Below are 27,511 nucleotides of genomic sequence, written 5' to 3' on the forward strand. Positions count from 1 at the left end.
AAGGTCATGAAAGACAAAAATGCAGGAACTCTATCAAATTAAAGGAGCCTGAGGAGACATGGCAACTAAATCCAAGTGTGATCCTGGGCTGGATGCTGGACCAGAAAAAATGACATTAGGTAAACAACTGATGAAACTTGAGTCTGTAGATTATAGTATCATGTTGATGTTAATTTCTTGATTTTGAGAATTACACTTTGGCTATGTAAGATATTTAACATCAGGTGAAGGGTATATGGGAATTTTTTTGTACTAGTGTTATAACTTTTTATAAAGCTGAAATTTCAAATATTAAAAAAGATTTTTTTAATGCTGTCTTTTTTAAATTTTTTTTTGAGATGGAGTCTTGCTCTGTCACCCAGGCTGGAGTGCAGTGACATGGTCTCAGTTCACTGCAAGCTCTGCCTCCCAGGTTCATGCCATTCACCTGCCTCAGCCTCCCGAGTAGCTGGGACTACAGGCCCCCGCCACCACGCCCAGCTAATTTCTTTGTATTTTTAGTAGAGACAGGGTTTCACCGTGTTAGCCAGGATGGTCTCCATCTCCTGACCTTGTGATCTGCCCACCTCAGCCTCCCAAAGTGCTGGGATTACAGATGTGAGCCACCGCATCCAGCCCTGTTCAGATATTTTAACACTTGACTTCAGCTGATACATTTGAAAGTAAATGTCATTGATGAGATGTTTCATCTTGAACGTTCTGTATGAGATATTCCTTATCTTTTTAATTGTCTTATTCTTTTCATGTCTTCACTGAAACATTTATTGCTCTAAATTTATTAAGCACTCCTATTTTGTGTTCTTTCAAAATATAAAGTCATTGAGTGTATAATTCTTCCGTTTGTTTGTTTTCCCTGATCCCGTTCACTCTTGCTGCGTTTTATTTGGTTTTACTCTTTCTATGATTCAACTGAGAGATTGTGTTGTTTGAAATCCCATGGATGTCCTGGGAGGTAGTTATTGAGGAGTGGGACCACAAGAAAGAGTGTGCGTTTGCATCGACAATGTACTTGGGAGTGATACCAACTGAGACCAATGTCAACAAATGTATTCACCTGGAATACAGCTCCTCATTCTCAGCGGTTCCTCCTGTTTTATTCCTAGTATCCAGAGCAAAGTCCCTCCTGGTAGCCTTGAGGGGAAATTTTTTTCCACTCCATTTGTTTTTTCCATGAGGAGGTAGCATTCATTTAAGGGACATAGTTACAGATACTCACCTGGAGCCACTCCCATGCTACCCTCATAACTCAAGTCTCCTGGGTCCTTGGGATATAAAATACCTTTAAGGCAGCACACACACACCAGCGTTCTCTTACTGGACTTGTATAAGGAGGATTTTCTGTACTTTAGTTTAAACTCCATGATGCTCTTAAAAGGTAAATTTAAAATTTATTTTAGCCTATTTAACTTATAAAGTAGGAGATTTTCCACTGTAAGTAACCCACAGTATGCCAAAAATGAAAGTTCATCCTTTGGATTTCAGGGTCATCTTGGCCATGGTTTCGTTTACATCTGTTTATCCTCTATGTTGTCAGTAACTCACGTACAGAGACCACAGCCTTTTTAGCTCCAAGTCTCTCCTGCACCCAGCCCAGGGCCCTCTCAGGGTGCTGACTTCAGAATATGAGCATTTACTCATTCATCGTGTCTTCACACCTCAGCTGCTTGACATACAAGGTGTAGCAGTTGTCACCCTATTTTATCCTGCTGAAAACCTAAGACTTGGAGATTTTTAAGTGACTTACCTATGATTACATAGCTCATAACTGTCTTGCTGACATCTTGCATTTTTTTCATGAGAACTTGATAGCTTTCTGCATGCTCTGCCTTCATGTATAAGCTTTGTCTGCGTCCAGGCAATGTGGTCTATTTATTTTACTACCTAAGATGGGTACACAGTAAATTGCAGGCATTAAGTTTACAGCCAGAGGAGCTGTTCATTTCTCAGCACTTCTAAAGCAGAGCTGCTACTGCGTTTTCCTGCAGACGAAAAGTTCTTTGAAACTTCTTGAAAAGTTTTTGCAGGCTTTGACGGAGGAATAAAATTTGATGAGTAGTGTAGGGGATTTAAAATGGACCATCATCTTCAATGACTCCGACCAGAGGACGGGCAATTGCTGCATCCTCATTTCCTCCAGGTCTCTGCTCAATTTCACCTTATCAGTTAGACCTTCCCTGATGGTCCTGTTTGAAATAGCAATCCAACCTCGACCCTGGCACTCCTCACACCATTTACCATGCTTTATTTTTATCTATCTCTTGTACCATCACCTGATATGCTGTTATTTTTTTTCTGTCGCCTGCACTGGAATGCCAATGCCACAACATTAGGGACATTAGCGAGATGGTTCTTTAATGTATTTCCAATACTGAGGCTAATGCCTGGAACAGAGTAGGTATTTAATACACAGTTTAATGAATGAACGATGATGATATAATTTACAAGTATGTGGCCCATTCTTTTAGCCATGATTTCAATGGAGATTCGTACTAACCTTCTGAGGCAAGCAAGGAAGAAATAAATGACGGTTGTGTACACTCAGCCAGGAAGCCGTAGAGTGAATGGCTGGATCCTGGTGCACTCCATGCCTCTCTGATCCCCAGGGACTAGGGGAGATGATACTCACGGTACGTAGTCTTACCAGTCTCTGACTCCGTGTTATTGCTCAGTCAGGAGGCTGTCATGGCTCTTAGAGAAACTTTCTGGCTGAGGCATGGATACTTATGCAAGCCTTTGTGTGCCAGCGAGCACCAGACCCAAGAGCATAGTGGCGCCCGTGTTGAACAGCACTAGTTGGCTGTTCCCTGAGTGAGTGCACCTGTTGTGTAAGCGTCAGGGAGGTCTGTAGTGCAGGAGAGGGGCTGTTGCACATTGAGGAAGAATTGCAACCATGGTTCTGCCCATTGATTCTTGAGTGGTTTTGTATAACACACTAAGCCTCTTTCTACTTAACTTTTCCTATCTGTCATCTCTCAGCTGGTTTCCAGTTCTGAGTTATGGTGAGTGATTAAGCGCTTCTTTTCTCATGATGTATTTTTATCAACTCCTGACCATATTTTCCCCTGTGCATGGACGTGGTCATTCTCTTACTTGGGGTCACTCTCTTCCAGTCATAATTTGCACCCCACACATTATTCTTTGTCTCTGTGTGGCACTCACATAGATACAAAACCACACACACATACACCATACACACACACACACACAATGAGCATATGAAGCCACCTTGGAAGATGCCCCAGAATTCCTCTACCCTCACATGATAAGACTAGACATAATAACAATCGCATATTAAGGGCTGACTGGTCCTAGGCAGTGTATTAAATGCTTCACATTGATTTTCCAAGTTGAACTTCACAAGAACATTGCAAGGTCATTTTATTTTCATTCCCATTCAAAGGATGAGAAAACCTAGTCTATTCTTCATGTTGTGAAAAAGCCATCATTGTGAGGACTCTTTTTTTTTGTTAGACAGAGTCTCGCTCTGTCGCCCAGGCTGGGGTGCAGTTGCGCGATCTCGGCTCGCTGCAAGCTCCGCTTCCCAGGTTCACACCATTCTCCTGCCTCAGCCTCAAGAGTAGCTGGGACTACAGGCGCCTGCCACCATGCCCAGCTAATTTTTTTGTATTTTTAGTAGAGACCGGGCTTCACCATGTCAGCCAGGGTGGTCTTGATCTCCTGCCCTCGTGATTCCACCCGCCTCGGCCTCCCAAAGTGCTGGGATTACAGGCGTGAGCCACTGCGCCCAGCCGTGAAGACCCTTTTTAATGTCCAGAGGTTCAGCCTGCTCATCAAACGAAGTCCAGTTGCTAATGTCAGTGACACACTGCAGTCAGCTCCACAGCTGAGGACAACTTTTGCTAACCTGAGGGCCCTAACAATGCACTACACAATGTACGACACAAAAGCATTTCTCAGGTTTGTTACTCATTCTGGTCAACGGAACAGAATAAACACTTTCACAAGATTTGGTTGTAAGACTACTGTGGGAATTCAAAACTGTCAAAATAATAAGCCAAAATGTATCAGTATTCGTTCTTTGTTCTCACCTTCCAAAATCCACATGTTTAACCTTACAGATTTTCTCACAAGTAATTTGAAATTTCCAGCTGGAGAAAAAGCCGAGACACATGTCTAAAAATGAGTTGCAAACACATATGCTCACACACCTGCATGCACACACACACGCATACACACACACGAGTGTACACCTTCATATATGCACACACACGTGCACACACTCATGCACACACATGCACGGGCTCCATTGGATTTTGGTTCAGAGCCCCATGGTTTGTGACAATCAGCAACAATTATGAATTGCGATCCGTGAAGGGGGCAGGCCATGGTTGCATGAATTTCAGCATTTATTACAAGAATGCTATTACAGAGATTTCACCAAAGGCCCAGCTAGGCCTCATGTTCTCATATTTAAATATCATTTGGAAGCTGATGAAACTCTGTGGAAGTGCTCATCTCCCTGTTGGTTCTAAGATTGATTCTTCCTGGAACTTTTATTTATGTAGCTAAGTGCTGAAACGGAGTCTCAAAGCAGTATTTTATTATATTTCTTGTGGTTGGGGGGTCCGGGTCTGTGGGTTTTGTGGAGCTCTCCAAGGTGCTGATGCATCTGGTTCTGCTGGAAAACGTTAAAACCAGTGGTTTTCAAAGATTTCACTCCAAGTGCAGCGTTTATCATCTTCTTTCTATTAATCCTATGTTCTAAAATAAAATAGGTCTGAGAGAATCTGAATTTAGTGAGTGCTATTTGATAAGTTCCCCATGCTTTCTTGGTCTAAGTTGTAATTCCGCGGGCTGGGCGTTATGCCTCCAACATTCAATGTGCACGTCCTTCTCTATTTTAGCTCACTGCAACCTCTGCCTCCCGGGTTCAATTAACTCTCCTGTCTCAGCCTCCCAAGTAGCTTGGATTACAGGTGTGCATCATCACACCTGGCTGATTTTTGTATTTTTAGTAGAGATGGGGTTTCACCATATTGGTCAGGCTGGTCTTGAACTCATGACCTTAGGTGATCTACCTGCCTCGGCCTCCCAAACTGCTGGGATTACAGGTGTGAGCCACTGCGCCCGGCTACAGTTCCTAGCTTCTATACGTACTCAAAAATATTTGTTGAACTGGAATCCAGCACAGATTAGAATTTAACAAACCTGTGTGATAATCAGGGTGGCCATCTTGAGTTGAAAACTTCAGCTACTGAAAATAACACCAACAATGTGATTAGAAGACACCACTATTTCTTGAGGAAATAAATCCTTGCTGCAAGATACCCTAAAGTCCTTAAGACGAGAGTGCTTACATCTTTACCCCTTTTGCACAGCCTGATGTGCCAGTGAGAATTCAATTTGGAAAGCCCACACTCAAGCATTCAGGCCTAGGAGGAATCATCGACTCCTGTCACAACCTCTTCTCTGGAGCCTCCCTGTCCTTGCAGCCCTTAGAGGTTACAACAAATGCAATCAAATTTCAGATGGGCTGGATGGGCTGCGTGTTCTCAGTTGTATGTGTGTGTCTCGAAGAATATGTGGGAATGAAATTGGAAGAAGAGACCAGAGGTAAGTGTTTTCCAGTTGTCAGGGATGCTCAAGGTTTACAACCCTGGGGAGGTCATCCCTAAGCAGTGGATGGTGCACAAATCCAGGGCACCATCCATGCACACCAGTGGGAGAGGCAGGAGGGCTCAGTCCTGCCACTGGACAAATATGATGGCCTGACTGCTTTTGGAATACTCTTGTTTATAGGTTTGTTACTGGAGAAAGGTTTTATCTTCTCCCCTAAACCATACTATCTCTCTCATTTCTGTGTTGCTTTGCCTCAAGTATTAATATAAGATGCTTTATTCATTCACATAACACTCCTGAGAAAGCATTTTATGGCAAATCCTTATCAATATGTATTTTGGGGGATGGAGAGGACAGTGTTCCTTGGCATCAAAGAAATACAACACTAGTTGGCCGCAGAGACCTTTGGGATCTGGAGGACTCTGGGGCAGACACTTGTTCCGGGGATGAAACTGGATTGACAGTGGTCCTGGTGGGGCTGGATTTTACTGGCAAGTTGTTGAGAACTGGAAATGTGGACTGAAATGGAGGTTGGAGAGACCTGGCAGAAGAGTGGAAGATGGAGCAATGCTCTCCACCTGCCAGGTATTAAAACATGTTTGTTTCATTCCATGAAGTCCATTGTGCAGAAATAGCCCCAGTATTACATTTCATTAATTGCTTTGTGGGAATTCAATATAATGCTCTGTGTGTGTGTGTGTGTGTGTGTGTGTGTGTGCAGGCATGCACTCTGTGTCTGCATGGTTGAAATTTCACATTGCTATTCACAGGCACACACACATACACCCGAGGCAAAAACTCATATGGGTCAAATGATTTGTGTTGTTTACCATCGTGTTTACAATGCACAGGATTTATGCCTAAGGTCTGTTTGCTCTGCTGCAGCATTGGTCCCTGGGGTTGCTGAAGAAACAAGCTTACTCAAGGAAACAGAGACGGGGAGGAAGAAGGAGGAGGGGACAGAATAGACGAAGGGGAGGGGTGAGGAGAGAGCCTCAGGCAGGGCTGTGGGAGCTTGCATCTGCAGGTGCAGGCAGTGCCATTTCATCACACCTCCTGGGGCCCAGGTCCCATGTTGGGGAAGCTCAGCACCCCTCCCAGTGCCCAGGGTGTTGTCAATCTTCTAGATGATCAAGGAGCAAATGCTGCTGGGTCTGCCTTTGTTGAACCATTAAGGGAACGGGAAGGAGATCAGATTGGGAATCCAGCCTCTCCACCATCCCCTACTTACCCGCTATGCCCAGCGTTTCCTATTCTTGTCCAGAATACTGGCACACTTGAGAGCTGTGGTCAGTGCAGCAGTGCAGCCCACAGAAGTGTGGAGGAGGTGTGTTGGGAGAGCTTGGGTCAGCTTGTGAAGGGCATCATTTAATCAATCACTCACTTAGTCACTCAACTGACACTTATTTGGCAGCTACTGTTTACCAAGAAGTCACTGTTACTTGTTAGGGTTACTCAAGCAGGTAAAGCAATCTCCCGAATCTTGGACTTTGATGGGAGGTGGGAAAGTGTCCCATCAGCAAGCAGCCCCACTTTCCCTGCTGCAGTGGAGAGCCAGGTTCTCTGCTCTGTGTTTTTTCCAAAACTCACTCTGGCATACAGTTCGCATAAAGCTTCACCTAAGTGAGAGGGAACATTCTTTTTTTCTTTATAAAATAAGAAGTGATAACTTACGAGCCTTAGAATCCTCTTCCACATTGAAGACATGGTGACTTCACAGCTCTATGATCTGCACTTAGAATAATTTCCGCTGTCACTGTCTCCACTGGATGGTGGCAGTTCATTTGTCCCTCCATCTGTCCATCCAACCACAGACCTCCCGCTTGCCTTCATCCACCCACCTATAGTTCCCTCCTTTCCTTCCTCTTTGCATCCATTCATTTGTCCACCCACCCATCCATTCACCAGTCTGTCCATTTATCCATCAATCCATCCATCCATCCGCCCATTCACTCACCCATTCATCTGTCCATCCATCCACTTATCCATGCATCCACCCATCCATTCGTTAATCTATGCATTCGCCCATGTATACATCCATTTATTCACTCACTCCCCCATCCATCCATCCATCCATCTGTCCATCTGTCCATCCATTTATTCACCCACTCATCAATCGATTTATCCATTTATTTCTCCACCCAACCATCCATTCATCATCCATCTACTCACCCACCCAACCACCCACCTGTCCATCCATCCATCTACCCACCCACCAATCCACCTGCCCACTCACCTATCCTTCCATCCATCTGTCCATCCATCCATCCATCCATCCATCCATCCATCCATCCATCCATCCATTAATCTATGCATTCACCCATGTATACATCCATTTATTCATTCACTCCCCCACCCATCCATCCATCCATCCATCTCTAAAAGCAGCTTGTGTTTTCACTGGCTGAGGCAGTAAGACCTTGGCCTTGCCTTTTCTCCTGTGTGCTTGTTAGGGATTCTAGAATTTTCTACTCCATGTCCTCTTCATTGAGGGCTGTTTCCTTCCATTTCTGCAAAGCCTCTTCCCTGACCCTGACACCTTTAGTTAATTTCACTCATTCCGGTCACTTTAACACTAAATCAATGCTTAATTATCGAGTCAATTATTTAATCTTTCTAGGCTTTAGGAACCATTTAGAGTTGATCCCTTGACTTTACAATGAAAAGATAACACTCTCTTTCCTCCCTAAACTTCTGTAATAACTTTCTTTGATTACTTTATATAGAGATGCCTTATCCAAATATCAATCTCCATTAGGCTATGAGTGATATCTTTTTCTTTTATTTATCTTCCACAAACCTTAGCACAGCTTTAGGCAAACAGCAGAGGCTTAAATAGTTGGTTTAATTAGTTTGAGCTCTCAGCACCCAATTTTAGTTCTCTGCCCCGGCCCCAGCTATACTTCTTCTTGGAGGCTGGAGCCTCATGCTCCTGTAGGCTATGGCCTTTGACCCTGAGCAGCTTCATCTGATCATGATACCAGATCCCAACAAAACCAAAACAGATTCTTATCATGCTTCAACACGGCGAGCCTAGGGCACCAGACCTCAGCTTTTTCTCTCCCCAACCCTTCAAAAGCCTCTGCCTGCCAGCCCACCTAGCAACAGGCCCTTTTGATTAAATACCTTTCATCCCTTTATATCCTTCAGATTTTACTCTGACCACAGACACAGTTCCTGCATTAAATGAAAAGAATAACAGATATAACCTTTCAGAATGTGTCACCAGGTTGTAAATCACAGACATTCAGTGCGTTCGGGAAAGTTAGGATCAGGCAGCAGGGCAGGGAGTCCCGTGAGGGTGTGCATGCTGGGTGGGACAGGAACAGCCTCAGGAGAAGGGGGGTGACCCTCAGTGTTTGTGGGTGACACCTGCAGATGTCAAAGGGGGCTGTGAGGGCTCGGCCATCAACCTTCAATGTTTGTATCATGGACCAGAAATGCCTGCAGTGAACTATGTTGTAAATCATTTTCTGTGTACATGGATCTCACATTCATATTAAAAACAGATCAAACAGACAAAAGCCAAAAATGCTATAGGATAAGTTGAGTAATGCTTAGACACCCAGGGTGGACTCACAGAACGTCAGTGGAAGGCCAGGTCACTTCTCAGAACATGTGAGGCTTTGCTGCGTCTGTCCCAAGAAATCCAGACAAGAGGCACAAAGCCGGAAGGATGTGGGCATGTCCAGATACGGGTTTCCAGGGAAGTGGTGCTAGGAGAACAACTTAGTGTCTGGATTTCCAGATCCCCAGGTGCCAAGCTCAGTAGTTTCTATCTGATCCTGGAGTCAGGGGCATCTTCAGGTGCACGGTTCAGCTGAAGACTCCTCAGCCCCGCTTGGTAACACACGTGTGCTCCGTGTCTGCAGAGGCCTCTCCATCTGACAGGCTGAGGTTTCACCGAGTTCTCGCTTTTTATAGAAGAGCTTCGTTTTTGTTTGATTTGGAAGCTGGCCTCTGCTTACACTGCGACGTCACTCTACCATTTTAAATTAAATCGTTCCTGTTGTGGTCTCGTCCCTGTGTGTGCTTTAATTCATGTGAATCCAATTGCGCTTCCCTCAGGAGGTTGCTTAATGTGGTGTCAAAGTTGAATAAATAATAAATAGGCCACATCAGGGTTCCCATGTCTGCAGCTTGTGAGGCGGTGCTGGTGGCATCTTTTCCAGGAGCATATGCTGGCTGGAGGGAGAAGGGTGTGACGAGTCCAAGTCCAGGTTCCGCCCTGCCCCGTATGGACTCCCAGATCTGCCAATCCAAGGATGGGAGGGGCCCCTTCACTTCAGCACTTCTCTCTGCATGCTTCAATCTAGCACATGAACCAGCTCTCTTCCCCACTGCCTATGTGCACAGGGTCTGCAGCCCTCGACTAGTTTAGATTTGGGGGCTGCAGGGAGTCGAGGTGATCACCATTCAATCAAAGGATACTGGGCTGACATGATTTGGTGGGACAGGAGAAAGAGCAAGCCTTCTTGCTGTCTTGAGAGCAGGTGCCCAGAGGACAGAATGACTTAATTGGGCTTTTGCTGCCTCGTCTATCAAACCAAGAGGCAAACCCCTTGGGCTTCTCCTAATTTGTTTGAAAAGGCAGGGCGCAGTCATGGAGTCACATGAGGCAGCATCTAGTAGGGACATGCACCGTGGGCCCATAATTCTAGGTAGTGGAGGAATAAAGGGGCAAGGGGCTGCTGGGGAAGACATTAGAGAAACAGGTGAGAGGACCCCATTTCAGAATATAGATAGGAAGCAGTGGTTCCAAATCTGCTCTTACTGGGGGCTAGAGTCATGCATGATTTTCAAATTTATATCATGCATGATTTTCAAATTTATAATCATAGAAATTAAAAATAACACACACACACACACAGAGCCACTTCCTCCTAAGTATATGAAGCTGTTTCATAGAGCAGGGCTCTGTGATCTAGATATATCATCAGCATTCTTTCCACATACATGAATCCCTAGGCAGAGCCAGGAATGCTCCTGACCCCTGAGCAGTATCAAAGACCCCTGAGAACCATTCTGAATTTTTATACTACTTTTTGCTCCAAAGAAGGAGTTCTTAACCTGGGACCCTACATAAGCTTCAGGAGCAGAAGCCATGAGAGCTCTGAATGTCATACAAAACTGTAGGCACCTGCACAGGTGTATTTTCCTGGGGAGAGATTCCACGGGTTGTCCTCAGATGGTCCAAGGGGCAGATGGGGTCTCCAGAGCTGAGCCCAGGCTGCCTCCTACACCGCTGACAGCCTCGCTGGGGAAGCCCCAGCTGGGTGTGGGAGCTGGGTTCTGCACAGGAGCACACCTTCCGCTAGCATTACACTGCGTTGGCATTTCTAGAAGGCAGTGAGAGGTGAATTATTTCACAACAATGGGAGTCTGAGACAATTATTGTCTGATTTCTCTAACTGTGGCGTGGCAGCTCCTAAACCCAAAAGACGGAAAGCAGCAGCCATAAAAGACACATTAAAAGAATATTAAACCACAGGAGCATGGCTACTTCTTGAACAAGAGGCCAGCTCCTCATCATGGAGTCAGCTCCCGAAAGCAGGGCCAGGGATGATTCACGGGAATCTGAGCTGCTGAGGCTGCCCCTACCTGCTGGGTGCCCTGACACCCCAACATCTTCAGGCTGGGAGTGCAGTGGTCAGATGTGTGACCACCTGGAGTGGCCATGTGAATAGTGTCCAGGACAATCTACTCCAATTCCTTCCCCTTCTCTTCTCTATAAATCAAACCTCTGCAGACCTGGGGATCCCTCCATGTCTGAGAAAATCACCTTGACACCAACACCGAAGACCTACTGAACACTAATTCCCAGAGGCATCCTGGGTTCTGCTGCATCCCACCTAACTACAGAAAAAAACAATGGAGGGTCAGAAAGAAAGTGGGGGAAACAAAGGCAAGCATGCACGCACATTCTAAAAAACTGAAGACAAGACAATACAAGAGGTTGAGGAAAGCTAAAGTTGGAGCTTTGCAAGGGTAACAATTTTAGACAAGAGAAATCAGAAAAAGGCAGAAGCCACCAAAGGCAGCGTTAGGAATGACCTCACAAAAGCGGACACTTTCACAGAGAATACCACTGTGTAACAAAGCTGGCTGAAGAGCAAACAAGAAAATAATGGAAGAGATGGACAGCCAGAAAATACATCCAATAAGTAGGTCAAGAATTTTCCTTAAAGACCACTCCTCTGACCCTGAAGTCCATAGACCCAGCTGGACATTTTCCCTAGGATGACTCAAGGATGTGTTGCCCTGACCCAAGAACTATTCGGCAATGCCCATGGCCCCAGTCCTCACCCAGCCTGGCACCATCACCATCCATTCCATGTCCCAAGCCCAAAACTTCAGCCACTTCTGACCTCTTCTCACACCCCTCAGAGCTTCCCTCTAAAAAGGTCTTGGATAGGGGCCCTTCTCATTACTGTCACTGTGCACAGCCTCCTACTTGGGGAGGAATGACAGCACTCACCCCACATCCAGCCACTTGCCTGCTCTTCCCAGGCTCCTTTGCAGTTAGGGTGAGGTCATGTGACTCATTTTGGCCAGTGATGGGAGAGCATAAAAGATGAGGGTTGCTCTGGACAGAGGCAGCCGAAAGCCAGTGCATTCCTTTGTTTCTACCTCCCTGGAGGACAATGGGGCACCCAGTTCAGCTGCAAGGTAGAGGAAGACCACCTGGCATGCATAGGCCTAGAGTGGGCAAGAAATAAGCCTAGTCTTTTGGAGTTTGCTGCTGAAGTGGCCCATCTATCCTGCCTTACTTGCCTGGAATTACAATTGTGTCTTCCTCACTAGTGTCTCTGCAGCCACTAGAAACTCTCTCCAATTCATTTTTAATAATATGCTCAGAGTAAAGTTTTCTAATTGCAGATCTGGTCTATGCTGATGTGCACACATGCGTGTATACATAGACACACACACACAAACACACACACACGCACACTCTATGGTGGCTTCCCATTCTCCTTAGAAAATGGCATCATCCTGTCCATATCCTACAAGGAAATCACCCTACAAGCCCCTCAGCCCACTTGCCCTTGCCCACTCTGATGTCCCAGCACTCAGCCTGTGATAAGGCTTGGCTCTGTGTCCCCACCCAAATCTAATCTCGTAGCTCCTGTAATTCTTCTGTGTTGTGGGAGGCACCTGGTGTAAGATGATTGGATTATGGGAGCAGGTCTTTCTCATGCTGTTCTCATGAGAGTGAATGAGTCTTATGACATCTGATGGTTTTATAAACGGGAGTTTCCCTGCACCATTCTCTCATTTTTTTGCCTGCCACCATCTGTGTAAGATATGACTTACTCCTCCTTGCTTTCTGCCATGATTGTGAGACCTCCCCAGTCAAGAGGAACCTCTTTCTTTTGTAAATTGCCCAGTCTTGGGTGTGTCTTTATCAGCAGTGTGAAAAGAGACTAATACAACTTCTCAGCATCCCTGCTACAGCTCTCATGCACCAGGTTCATCACCCACAAGCAGTATCTAGCCCCACTCCCCGCCAGTCTGTTCTGTGCACCCATGAAGCCTCCAGATGCCAGCTCAAGCATTCTCTCCACGCAGAACCCTTCCTTGACCTCCCCACATTACATTTCTTTATTGCACTCTCACTGAACCGTGCTTTTACCTTAAAAACTCCTATCTTTGTGTGTCATTCATAATTAATCAACATAATTACTTCTTTGATATCAGACTCCCTTTCAGGCTGTAAGCTTTCAGGGAGTAGGAACGTGGCTACTTCTTTTTTTTTTATTATACTTTAGGTTTTAGGGTACATGTGCACAATGTGCAGGTTTGTTACATATGTATCCATGTGCCATGTTGGTGTGCTGCACCCATTAACTCGTCATTTAGCATTAGGTGTATCTCCTAATGCTGTCCCTCCCCCTTCCCCCCACCCGACATGGATGAAACTGGAAACCATCATTCTCAGTAAACTATCGCAAGGACAAAAAACCAAACACCGCATGTTCTCACTCATAGGTGGGAATTGAACAATGAGAACTCATGAACGTGGCTACTTCTGCTCAACTTCATATTTCTTAGTACTCTGCACATGGTTGAAGCCCAAAAACTGTTTGTGGGATACTGAATACACAAGAACAAAGAGCATAACTTGGGGAGTTTCTGAGTCCTTCTACCCTGCTTTGTCTCATGCTTTCCATGGCTGAGCCAATTTGGGGAGGTTTTGTCATCCTGCAGGAAGGACAGCCACACCTTCCTAGTAATGGACCAGGACTTCTCCCTAACACAATGCACTGTTCCTAAAATCTGACTCACCTTTTGCAATCAATCTGTTGGTGGAGATTCTCATCACTAATTTTAGGCCTTAGTATGTTGAGTCCATGGGCCAATACTGAGCCCATGTGTTATCCCATGGTAGAGTATAGAATCTGAGAAGCTACCCAGATCTGTGGTCCATGCATGGAAGAGGACAAACAGGACTCAATCCTGCCTCTGCCAGAAGTCCTCTAAGCATGAGACATTTCCCAGAGGGATGATGGACTGCAATGGTTACCAGGAACATCCACTGCAGAAAGTTGGTCAGGGTCAGGATCCTGGAATTGTGACTTACCAAGTGAACTCGCGTTGCACGAGTTTTCTGTGCCTTCATCCCTCAACAACAACATCTACCTTAGAAACTGTTCTGAAGATCAATCAAGCTAATTCACGCATGCAAAGTACTTAGCCCAGTGCCTGGCACAGCCTACTTGCTTAACAAATGTTCTATGTGGTTCCTCGCCACAGTTGGGCAGCTCTGACAATTTTTCCTCTTTCTGAATCCACATCTGTTACCCTGTAATTTCCTTCCATCTGTCTTGTTCCAATCCCTATGGCCATGCAGAATAGACCTGTTCCCTTTGCACATGTCAGCCTGTCAGAGGCATTGTAAGACCGGAATCGTCTTCTTCCAAACCTTGTCTTCCCGCCTTGCGCATGACCCAATTCCCAGGTCAGCTTTACCCCCGTTGAATGCTGCATCGAGCGCCTGGTGTTGTTTTGTGACTGCTCTTAAGGCTGGGGCCCTTTGCTGTTATCACTGCTATGACAGATTTGGATCAGCCCTCTGCCTCCATCCTCCCTGGAATAGTTATCCTGAGAACTCTCTTTGCATCCCTACAAGATATTTTTTTTTTCCTATTTTGTTTGAGCATCAGATTTTCTAATGAGATGCAAAATTTCTAAAATTTTCTTCCTGGGAATAAAGTTGGTTTTATGCAAGAACTCAGAATTGACCCATTCCACGGAGCATTGCGTTTTGATTGTGGGAGGGAGACATTGTGAGAGTTTCCCCCAGAACCAGCACTGAAGAAAATGTCCTTTGCCAGACACGCTACCAAAGGACCTTAGCAAGGACGGGGGCCAGCTAGTGTTCTCTGGACATGGCCTAAGAAAGTGCAAGGTCTCCTGAAGGGTTTACAGACTTTGGTCTTCTTATGGCAACTGCTCTGTGATGGTTGAACCCCACTACCAGTGACTCCTTCTCCTGTGGAGGAGCCTCTGCATCACCTAATGGTTCCAATGGCCACACGATGAGCCCTGGGGCCCGCACACCCCCAGGGCTTATCCTTCCATAGGAAGGTCCTGCTGTTGGGTGTGCTCCTCCAGCCTCCACCTTGGTCACAGGACGAGGGGTTCCACCCCTGCCTCCATGTCTCGTCTCTGCCGCATCTAGCAGCTGCTCCTCATTCCTCCGCCTTGGCTTCCAGGTGTGAGAGCTGCTGCCCCTTCTCCCTCCCTCTGTCTGCAGCTTTCACAGGGCAGGACCTTCCTGAGGCTGAGGTCATCTCTAGGTGGGCCTCCGGTGGATGTCCCTGAACACAGGTAGTTTTCTCCACCCTGCATTTAAGTAGCCTCACGCTTCTTCCAAACCTTATTACCCATGGTGTCTCACCTGAGGCAGGTTCCCTATGCATCTGGAGGCTTTCCCTATGTGGGGAATCTGCACCCTCTGTCTGCACTATCACAGGCCATGTGATACACAGCTCATTATTTCCCAAAAGATCTGGGTAGCTTCTCAGATTCTATACTCTACCATGGGATGACACATGGGCTCAGAATTGACCCATGGGCTCAGCATACTGAGGCCCAAAATTAGTGATGAGAATCTCCACCAACAGATTGATTGCAAAAGGTAGGTCAGATTTTGGGAACTGTGCACTGTGTTAGACAGAAGGCCTGGCCTATTGCTAGGAAGGTGCGGCTGTCCTTCCTACACGATACATGCGACACACAGCTCATTATTCTCCTCTTTTCGGAGGAGGATTCTGAGACTTGCAGAGTTGGCAGACTTGCCTAAGGTCACACATTGAGTTTGTGGCAAGATTTAAATACAAATCTGCTGGCTTGAATTCTAGCAGACCAGGACACACCAAATCTAACAGACTAGAGCACAGTCCGATGACATTGCCAAAGTCAATATCCAGAACCAGGGCCGTTGTCCTTCTCCATCGCAGACAAGACAAAACAGCTCCAGAGGTGTCAAGATGCAATTTCCCAATATCAGACAGCAATGGACAGAGAATTCTAACCTAGCACCTCCAGTTCCAGCTCAAATCAGTCTCCATATACCATAGGCTACGATGCATTGAAAATAGAGGCCACCAGATGAGTCCATCAACAAACACACTGGCCTGCGCAACCCCTCAGCACCAGGATAGAGACGGGAAAGGAGCGCCCATCCTTCAAGAAGAGGTAGCAAGGCACCACAGGGCTCCCGGCTGGGGAAGGCCATGTCACCGACAGCACAGTCAGGAGAGAAATTAGCATAGTGCGGGGAGACGGCTTGTCAAAGCTCATGGGTAGACTGGATTTATTTATTTTTTACTCAGCACACATACAGCACTCACTGTCCTCCAAACACTGTAATAAATGCTTTACAAAATTCGCACACAAACCTCAAAGTGGCACAAAGGAGGCACTCTTCTTATCCCCACTTTGCAGATGAGGAAACTGAGGTAAATTGTCGGTTTCAGTTCATTGTTCAGGGTCATTGGTGGCAAAGGGCATCTGAGCCAGACTTTCCAGTCTCCTCAGAGATGTGGGCCACAGTGCCGGCGCCCAGGGTGGGGGTAGGGGAAGGGGCCCGGCAAACAGGTACATGTGTGCCACGGGACCCTGCAGAGGGACACCCCTTCCCACTCCTCCACTCACTTCTCCTGAGCTGCTGGCCACAGTCCTCCGAGGCCCAGACCTTGTTTCTCCAGCATCACTCTCCACGTGGACAGTGAGCGCTGAACACAGCCCTGGCACCCACACAGGAGAAGCTTGTAACCATGCCGCCCCCAGGCCCGGGAGCTAGGGAACCGAGGCAGCATTCAGGGCGTGGGTGTAAGTGAGAAACCAGGGAGGACCAGCCTAGCACCCCCGGAACCAGGGAAGCCCCCAGCTGAAGATGAAGGGAGCCTCCCTCCCAGACCCTCCTCCCTCGGGCTGCCATGAACACTGCCGGCGTGGGGAGCAGAATTCAGGCTGTCGACATGAGGGCTTTTGACAAGGCTAGTTCTGACAGCCTCAGAGAGCCACACACATCCCAGCATCGTGACTATTTATAACTTTGTGCTTCTTGTCACCCAGAAGCAGGGGAAACAAAACAAAGCCATTTGGTGAGAGGTTTGGGCAGCTGCGATGCGGTGGATGCATCCTTGGGGAGGGGCAGGAAGACCGCCCATGTGGGCTGCGGGGGCTGTGGCCTCTCCACGGACAGGAAGCCAGCTGATGCCCTCGCCCTGGATCTAAGACAACCCAGGCCTTCCTGAACCTCAGACAACCCAGGCCTTCCTGAACCTCAGGTGCAGGGCACGGTGCTGAGCTCAAATGAGCCAATGCCCTGGCTCACCCGTGACATCAGCTGGGAAGATCTTCAACATACAGATGCCTGAATCCACCCCTAGAGCTGGGGAACTGATTGCTCTGGGGTGTGCCCTGGGAACCAGGATTTTTTAAGGTCCCTGAGCAATTCCACTAAACAGCAAAGTGTGTCAATCACTGGATCAGGTGACCCACAAACACAGCATGCGCTTTGGGGCAAGTTATTCCTTCCTTTGAGCCTTGGTTTCCCTTTCTGGGAAAGAAGCATCTCAGACTAAATCACTTACAAGTTTATTTATTTCTAGTTTAGTTTATGATTTAAAATGACACTGTCCTCATGTGTGATTCCCCACATAACTCACAATTTCTGGCAACCGCTGCTCAGATAATTATTTTGTTGGCTGGCGAAGAAAATAACAAGACAGGAAAGTCAGCAGCAAGAATTCAGCTTTCTGGCTGGCCAGGCCATGCGGGTCTGGCGGCGATGAGCCCGGCTGCCAGGCAGCACAGCAGCCGCCCGTCTCGGTGGGAAGCCCGGTAGCAAGCGCGTGTGGAGATGCATTGATGTATTAAGTCTGTCTGAAGTATCTCCCACAGTAATCTCATCTGGTGCTTTTTCTGTCTGAATTGCCAGGGAGCTACTGATTGTGACATCCACTTCTTCACTCCTTCGCGTCCAAAGCAGCTCTCGGAGTCTATTACCCATCATCATTTCTATCCTGAGTGAGTCTGTGCTGCCTTCAGAGCACAGAAAAGCTGCACGGGGAGTTAGAAGGGCTCTTTCTTGTGATGAGTTTACAGAGAGATGAAAGCCAAACCAAAGCACAGGGAGGAGGGCAGGGGAGGGAGAAGCCATTCCCACCTGTCCCGCCCTGCCCTAGCCAGCCTAAGACCAGGCCTCCGGAGCCCTGCCTGGCCCCTGCAGCTGCCTCCTCCGTGATCTGCCGGCCTCCAGTCCCTTCCCGTTGACGCCTTCACTGAAGGCCAGCAAGACCTTTCTGGCATTTGAATCTAACCATGGTCTTCCTTTCTCTAAAATCCTCAGTGGATTCCCCAAGATCTTCATCAGTGCCCTTAAAATCTGAACCCCTAATCCATGGCTCAGTGAGAATCTCCAGTTCCCCCCTCCGGGGCCTCCCCCAGGCCCTGGGACTTCCAGGGACACATAACTCCCAGAACTTCCCTACACTCCCAGCTCCCACCCAGGCCAGGCCTCTTCAAGGCCCGTTCCATGTGAGCCCTCCGGGCCTCAATGTGAGGGGCACACACTGAGTCTGGATTTTAGTAGTGGAGAGTTGTTCTAAGTCCTCCCCCGTGTCTTTGCCTGAGGAGGCCCTGCCATTCCCCAAGTCCTAGGTCAAGCCTCATTGACCCTGTGAAGCCTCCCACCGCCAGGCCTCTCTCCCTACAGAGTCAAGGCCCACTTCTGTAAATCTCTTCTTTCCTTTGAGCCAGCTCCAGAGTAGCACCTGCCGTGGCTCATGGAACTGTTTCTGGGCATGTCTGAGCCAGGACGGCAGTTTGCCAATTGCTGCGTGCCCAGCACAGAGCCAAGAGCCCATCTCCTGCACTCTGCCCCAGCCCCCTGTGTGTGTCCTGGCAGCTGCCCCAGCATGTGTATGTGCCCATGCTGTAACTCAAGGCCCTATTTCTGCACTGCCCACCTGGATAAACCCTGCTCCATTGTCAAGACTTAGATCAACAGTCGCGGCTGTGGAAGGTGTTATGGGTTGAGCTGCGTCTCCCAAAAAGATATGCTCAAGTTCAAACCCCTAGTACCTGCTGATGTGACCTTATTTAAAAATAGGGTCTTCGTAGATGAAGTGGAGTCAAGAAAAGGTCCTAGTGGAGGAGGGTGAGCCCTAATCCAGCGACTGACATCCTTAGAAGAGAGAAATTTAAACAGAGAAGATGCAAGAACGACGGCCAGGTGAAGCCAGTGGCGGAGACTGGAGTGATGCGGCTATGAGCCAAGGGTTCCAGAAAATGCAAGCACCCCCCAGGAGCGGGGAAGCATTTTCCCCGGGAGCCACACCTTTGTGTTGAACTTCCAGCCTCCAAACTGTGAGACAATTGCTTTCTGGTGCTTCAACCACTCAGTGGTGGCACTTCATGACAGTGGCTACAGGAAGCTGCTGCAGGCTGCCTGTCCCAAGGTGGGGGACCCAGGATCCTCTGTGTCTTCTCTCCCTGTCAGGGTGGCTTCCAGTCAGCCCAGAAGCCCCCTCTGTGGCAGAGGGAATCTGAGCAGTGTGGCCTCAAGGCCCTGGGAGGGGCAGATCAGATCACATAATGTGAGCCCCACCCAGCATCCACCCACTACCCCTGGGTGGCCTCACCAGAGACACCAGTCACCCAGAGATGTGTGGAGTGTAGGCTCTGACTTCCAGAAGCTCAGAGAAGGCAGAAACACGCAGCAAAGACAAACCAGAGAGGGTCCTCTCCGTAGTGGGGGGTGCACAGTGAAAGGGGTGGTGTCAATGCAGGGCTGGTCAGGAAACCAGGTCCCTCCATGGGATACTGAGATGTGACTGGGGGCTCACATGGACATTGGGAAGCCAAAGGAACATGGCTCAGGAATGTCACCGCAGAGTTCAGGAGAGCTGTGCCCTGCAGCACAAGGGCATGGTGGGTGTTGCCTCAAGGCTCCCCTGGAAGTGAAAACAGCAAGGAGAGTGTCCACGTGCCCATGGAGAAACTGCGGGTCCCACACCTCCCTGTATGCAGGGCTGTGGCTCCTCTGAGAGTCACGGTCCTGCTCCTCTTCCTCCAGCCTCACAGGCATCCAGGTCATCACCAAATCCTCACCCACAGGGGAGGTGATTCTGAGAGGCATAGCTCCTGCAGTCTGTTGTCCCTTGGAGAGGAAAGACGGTGGTGATGGAGTGACCATCGGGCCCCTGGCAGTGACCACTATTTGGTCATCTGAGTGCCTTGGCCACCCCTTTCCCTGCCCTGAACATCCAGGTAGAGGGGAGAGCATTTCAAACGTAGGTCTCACAAGACACAGCTGCACCTATGACTCCAAATTCACACTCAATCTCTGAAGAGGGAGACAACAAAACCCACAGTGTCTATCTTTAGGGGATGTTATTTCTTGGGTTCTGACACAGTCCTTCTCTGACATTCTGTAATTAAATCCTGAAGTGTAGGGTCAACACCATGACAGTACCTTACACTGGGTGCCAAGAAAGGCGGGAAGGAGGGGAAGCAAAGCAATGTTTGAATCACAGGTGAGTGGGCGTCTTCTCTTCCACAGCAGGGTTCGCTCCTGTGAGCCTTGTTTCTGCACCTGGTTATTTAACACCGTTGGTTTTCATGTCTTCTTTCTTCCATTAACCCATGTCCTCTCTGCCTTCACCTGGGTCCTCAACTAGCTGTAGATCTGTGCAAGGTGAGGGGACCTGAACCTTTATCTCCAAAGGGCCTGGGTCATTAGTGGCCTTGCCCCTATTGGTTGGATATAGTTGTCCACTAACACTTCCAGTGGACCTAGGGCCCCACAGTGCACTGCAGGACCCTGGGCTTCGGGCACACTCCTTCCTGCCCCCATGGCAGCCTCTGGACCTCCTCTTGGTCAGGAGCAGTCATCCCAGCCAGCACAAGAGCCCCCCACTGCCTATGGGTCAGAGGCATGGAGGAACCAGAGGCGCTGGATGGCCAGGCTCAGCTTCCAGGTCAATGGGCCTTTGCTGTCTCCCTGGTACACACGTCTTCCTTGGGAGCTGCAACCATTAAGCCTACAGAGGCCAGAATCAGGAGGACAAAATGCACGTTTTGCTCATATATGATCTGAGGTCATAGGAAAAGAAACCTCTCCCAGTCACTTTCCTCATCCCCAAACCCATGGATTTCTTAGCTATGAGAGAAATAGCATCGTTTATTGGGCATTAGGTGGTATGGGTTGAAATGTGTCCCTTAAAAACAATATGTTGACTTCCTAAACTTCAGTACCTGTGAATGCAACCTTATTTGCAGACATAGTCAAGTTAGGATGAGGTCGTTAGGCTGGGCCCTGGTCCATAGGACCAGAGTCATTATAAAAAGGGGAAATTTAGACACGTAGACACGCACGGAGGGAAGATAATGTGAAGAGACACAGGGAGAAGGCCATGTGGGGATTGGAGTGAAGCTGCCACAAGCCAAGGGATGTCTGGAGCCAACAGAAGCTGGAGGAGGGAAGGAAGCCTCCTGGCCCTGGAGGTTTCAGAGGGAGCATGGTCCTGCCCTGCCACTGCCATGTTGGACGTTTAGCCTCCAGAACTTGAGGGAAGACATCTCGGCTGTTCCAGCCATTCTGTTGTGGTCCGTTGTTGCTGCAGCCCTGGAACATGCTGCTGCAGAGGTGATGTCATGTGAAAGGCACAGCAGAGGGTGAGGCCCCAGCATGGTGGCAGACGGAGGTCTGGACAGAGGCAAGAAATGCGGAGCTGTGTCCAGAGAAAATGACCCCACCACCACCAAGGATAAACCGCTGCTCCCTCTGGGATGGCAGTGGTCCAGCCCAATTCCTTCCCACCAGAGGAGTGCCTGGGTCCCCAAGGAACAATGCCATGTCAGTGTCCCCATGGGGAAGAGGCAGACGGGAGAGTCAGAGCCAGAGATGGAGATGTGAGGCTGTAAGCAGAGTTCAGGGATGATGATGGGCCATGAACTGTGGAGTGTGGGTGACTCCAAAAGGTGGAAAAGGCAAGAAAATGGTTTCTCCCTGGAGCCTCCAGAAGGGCCCCCAGCCCCACCCATGCCCTGCTTGTATCCCAGTGAGACCCACTGTGGACATTTGATCTCAGAACTGTAAAGAGAATCAATGTGTGTTGTTTCACAGCAGCAATAGGAAACTAACATGCTTGGTGTTTCACAGTTAGATTTTTTTAATCCCCACTAGGGCCCAGCAGCAGGCCAGAAGCTGTTTCTCAAAAACAGGAGAGGGCGTGTGTTGCTCTAAAATCTTGAAGTTCACCTAGGCCTATACAGATGCCCTCTCAAACAGAGAAACCCCAAGTGCCAGCAATCTGCAGCCTCTCAGAGATCCAGCGGCAGGGCAGCTTGCATGGAGCACAAGCCGTTGCACAGCCTTCTCTTGTTCTGGGCACCACTCAAAACTTGCAGCCTTTGGTTGCTTGGCAAATAGGCCAGAGCAGCGAGCCCACGGTGCATGGCTTGCCTCCAAACCCTGAGACTCCACACCCACGATGGATTGGGCTCCTTCTCATGGCTACGGAGACCAGATGCAATAGTTAGCCCATCTCCTTGGAGGGAATATTTTGGCATATCGCAGACCATCGAATCCCTAGAGACTTCACCCACGTGGCAGCTTCCTGCACCTTTAGAGAATGCAGTTCCTGGCATTGGCCCTTCTTAGGCCATGGAGGCGAAGGACAGGGCCACCCCTGCGCTTACAACACAGAGCGTGGCCCACGAGCCCAGGAAGGAGGGGAGAGGTACATGGCTCACAAACCAAAGAGCCTTCAAGACACAGAGAACAACCAGGCCAAGTTTGAGACCACCTGACCCATCTCTGGCAACAGGCGACGCCTGGGTTGGGGGCCGGGGGAACAGGCTCCGGGAACTTTAAAGTTTCCAGCGGAAGGTGAGGAGGCAGTTGGAGGTTGATTTAGCTCCTGGAGTGTTTGTCCCAGTTTTTGACTCAGAAAATGTTTGAAACCTCCTCCCTGACTTTGAAGATTTCCAGAGAGGGGAAGACCCGCACCTCTTCCGCATGGTGTTTGGCAGCTGGGCCCACTAACTCCAGTCCTCTTTCAAGTCCTCACTAACAAGGAGCCTGCTCCCCCTGTCACGTTTCTCATTTTACACAAGTAAACATCTTTTAATTGAAACTCCTGGGCATTTAACATTATTTATAACTCCCCAAATTAAAAGCCTCATGGAACTCTGGTTACATCTCATAACCGGTGATTCCCGGACTGCTCCCTAATTATTTGGGAGATGTTGTGTAGCATCGGTAATTATAGGGTTGATTTAAAACCCAGTGATCGGGGTTGCCATTTCAAAGGGAGCCAAAAAGGCAATGCGTATTTGGACATCAAAGTCTCTTCTCAAGAGGAGAACCATCCAGAAAGCCTCAGAAGCCAAACTTCTAAGTTTTCACTTAATCGACAACAGTCATCATGCTGGAATTATCCCAGGCCTTGCCTTGTTTTTGAATCTAATATCATCTCCATCCTTAACCTCAATGACTTACATGCATGTGCTCAGACAGCCTTCCTCTACCCAGCAGCACCCTTCCTCTATTTGGAATTTGATGAAAGTGGCAGCTCACAGCTTTGCAGTGCTTAAGAACCACCTAGGAGCACCTGACAAAACCTTTGTGCTGTGAGCACTCACTGGAACCATGGGATGGGGCCTAGGGAAGCAGCACAGGTGAATCTGATGTGTCCTGCCAATCCCAGACTATATCCCCTCCAGGAAAGTTAGGCTTAAATATCCCTTGCTGTGTTTCTGCCTTATCTTTGCTGAGACGATGGGCTCCCCAGGCTTCTGGGCACAGCCACTGTGCTGTGGGCATTACCGGTGGTCACCTGGGCTTTCTAGGTAGGTGGCAGGAGGCGAGATAAATGTTTGAGTCAGAAAGGCCTGGGCTTGAGTTGTATGGCTTCAGCCTCATTTTCTCTGCACCGTCTGCAGAGGCCTGTCTCCTTGGCAATGCTATTTTAGTCCTTGTAAACACAGCCACCAGGGAACAAAGACCATCAGAGTGCTCAGCCTGGCCCCACGGAAACCTCTCCAGGAGGCCATTCTGCCCGCTCACTCCAAGGGCTCTGCCTTCAGGTTGGCCGCCTGCGCCACCCCTGCCTGCTCCTTCTGTGCTTGAAATCTCTGTTCATTGACTTCTGCCCTGTTCAGCACCTTGGAGAGGTGACCCGGGTTTAAGGATGTTGCAGGGCTCTGGCCTCAGCACTCTGTTTCAAACAGGCCATTGGCGTTAACCTCTATACTTGACCCACAGCAAGAATAAGTGAGAAACATCCTCTAAGAACTAGAACACTGTGCCCTGAGAGGAAGGGGTCGCAACACATTCACCTTACTTGGCTGGTTTCAATGTAGAACCGAAAATTATAAAGCTTTTTGAAAAACATACGAGAGAAAATTTGGGGGATCTGGGGCTGGGCAAAGAGTTCTTAGATGTGACCCCAAAAGCACAAGCCCTCAAAGGATAAATGATCCACTGAACCTCATCAAAATTTAAAAACGTTTGCTTTATGAACAAAACTGTTAATGACGATAAAACAAGCTGAAGCATTGGAAGAAATATTTGCAAATCACATATACAACAAAGGACTGGCATCCTAAATGTATTTTAGCTGGAGGTGCCCTGTTGAGGTCCAACCCACGAGCCAGGTGGGTGTGTACATCCAGCTTCTGCCTCCCACCCCTCAGCATCCCAGCAGAGGCAGAGATGACTCACACTGACTCACTGTGAGTGGGTGGAGTGGAAGTTTGGGTCCCCCTGGGCCCCACTAATGGCTTCTCAGCTCCCCTAACTCATTGCATCTGAATGGACACCTCTGCCATCAGAGAGAGAGTAAGCTGAGGGCCAACTTACCTCTTTCAAAGGAGTTATGTGGGGGAAGTGGGGTGTTTCCTAATTCCAGCCTGTAGCGCTTATGCATACTCATTGATGTTGGGTGGGGCTCAGTCCTTCTGACACCATTTCTGCAGGGAGTCAGACCACCAGCTGGTTCTGTTCAGCATGGTTGGGGCACAGTGGAATGGAAGATAAACTCTCTCTGGGGCCCCACAGAAACTGCAAGTGGTGTGTGTGTGTGTGTGTGTGTGTGTGTGTGTGTGTGTGTGTGGTGAGCATGTGTCGTTTCCCTTCCGAAGAGTGTTTATGTTAAATTTTGTCAACTGTTCTCTTCAAGTAATATAAACAAGTGATTTGTTTATTAACCTAGTCATATGGTGCAGTACATTGATTTTGTTAATATCAAATACCTTTCATTCACAGGACACACTCAACTTGGTAATGGTACATTATACGTGTTTATTTATCTCTATGTAAATATAGCATATATGTATATAATACAAATATATAACATAAATGTATGTTTTGTGTATATTTTAATATACAACATTCATGTATTTGCATTTTATATATATTGCTGGGTTCACTTAGTTCCTATTTTGTGGAATATGTCTGTGTTCATGCATTTTGTACCTGAGGGACGTTCTGTATTAATGTTTGTCTGTTTTTTTCCATTGTCTTTGTCTAGTTTCAGTGTCGTGGAAATGCTGACCTCATAAAATAAGTTGGGAAATGTTCCCTTTTCTGTTTTCTAGAAGAGATTGTGTGATGTCTCCTTTAAATGTTTCAGAGATTTTATCATGAACACTCTTTCACCTGGAGATTTATTTGCTAAGGGGATTTAATTGGGAATCTATACTGTATTAGGTATAGCATGTGTTTGGTTACCTATTTCATATTCAATGTAACTTGATACTTTGTGGTTTTCAAGGGAACTAGACATTTCATCTGCTTGTCAAGTGTGTGTGTAAGTATTTGCAGTATTCTCTTGTTAGCCCTTTAATGTCTGTGAGGTCTGTAGTGATTTCTCTTATTAGCCTTTTAATGTCTGTGAGGTTGGTACTTTGTATCTTCCTTCTTATTTTCTTTTTCTGTCTTGCTATAGATTTTTCAATCCTATTATTCGTCTTTTTTTTTTCTTTTTTTGAGATGGAGCATCACTCTGTTGCCCAGGCTGGAATGCAGTGGCACAATCTCAGCTCACTGCAACCTCCACCTCCCAGATTCTACCAATTCTCCTGCTTCAGCCTCCCAAGTAGCTGGGACTACAGGCATGTGCCACCATGCCCAGCTAATATTTTTTTGCATTTTTAGTAGAGATGGGGTTTCACCATGTCAGCCAGGATGGTCTCTATCCCCTGACCTTGTGATCCATCTGCCTCAGCCTCCCAAAGTGCTGGGATTACAGGCGTGAGCCACCGCACCCAGCCAATCCTATTATTCTTTTTAAATAAACAAATTGGCTTCATTGATTTTATCTGTTTTTTTTTTTTGTGGTTTTAATTCTATCAATTTCTACTTATCTTCATTATTTCCTTTCTTCTACTCATTTTGAATCTATTTCTTATTTTTAGTTAATGCTTTTTAATTTTAGTTTGTTATTTATTTTTTATTTTTAGTTATTATAGTTAGTTAATAAACCACAAAGATAATTTGTGGTTTCAAGTTGTTGAAAGTCAGAAGACATACCTATATATTATTTTATCAATAAGTGACTCTAAAAATTGTTCAAAATCCTCTTTTGTAGTTGAGAAAACCATTAACTTAGGTTATTACTGGCCTATCCTATTTCTCAGAAGTTCATATGAATGCAGTGAAATCTGAGAAGCCAAACCATAAAATCCAAGGAAGCATGTCACACAGAGTTCATAGATGTGTTTACAGGATGCTATATGAAAAAACAATTTTGAACAAAAATTAGTAGTAATAATTTAAAATTATGTTTGCGTGCTGATTCTAATGATAATGGCATTGCTAATTTTACTTTTTTAAAACGAGGTGAAAACTTAAATTATTGATTTTTGCCCATTCTTATGTAATGTCAGCTTTCAGTGCTATACATTTTACTCTAAGCCACTGCTTTGGCTGCTTCCCACACAGTTTTATGTGTTGCATTTTAATCTTCATTCAGTTCACAATTTTTTAAATTTCTCATATGTTTTCCTCTGTGAGTCATGGTTTCTTTAGTAATATGTGCTTTAATTTTTATGTGTTTGATGAGTTTCATGTTACCTTACGTTATTCATTTCTAGCCTAATTCTGTTATGGATACAGAAGATACTTTGTGATAAATAAAATCTACTTTGTGATAAATAAAAAATACATTTATTTTTTGTGACCCAGGATTTGGCTTATTTTGCACAAAATATGAAAGTATGTTTGAAAGTATGTTTATTCTGCCGCCAGTAGTTAAGTACTCTATACATAACAATTCGATTCAGATGGAGTTTTTACATTCTTCTAGAGCACACTTAGCTTTTGTTTACTAGCACTATTTGCCACTGACAGAAGAGTATTGAAGTCTCCAATGGTGTCAATCAGTCTATTTCTTTTTTTTTTTTTTTGAGA

This window comes from Hylobates moloch, unplaced genomic scaffold (genome assembly GCF_009828535.3).
Source record: "Hylobates moloch isolate HMO894 unplaced genomic scaffold, HMol_V3 SCAFFOLD_19, whole genome shotgun sequence".
NCBI lineage: Eukaryota > Metazoa > Chordata > Mammalia > Primates > Hylobatidae > Hylobates > Hylobates moloch.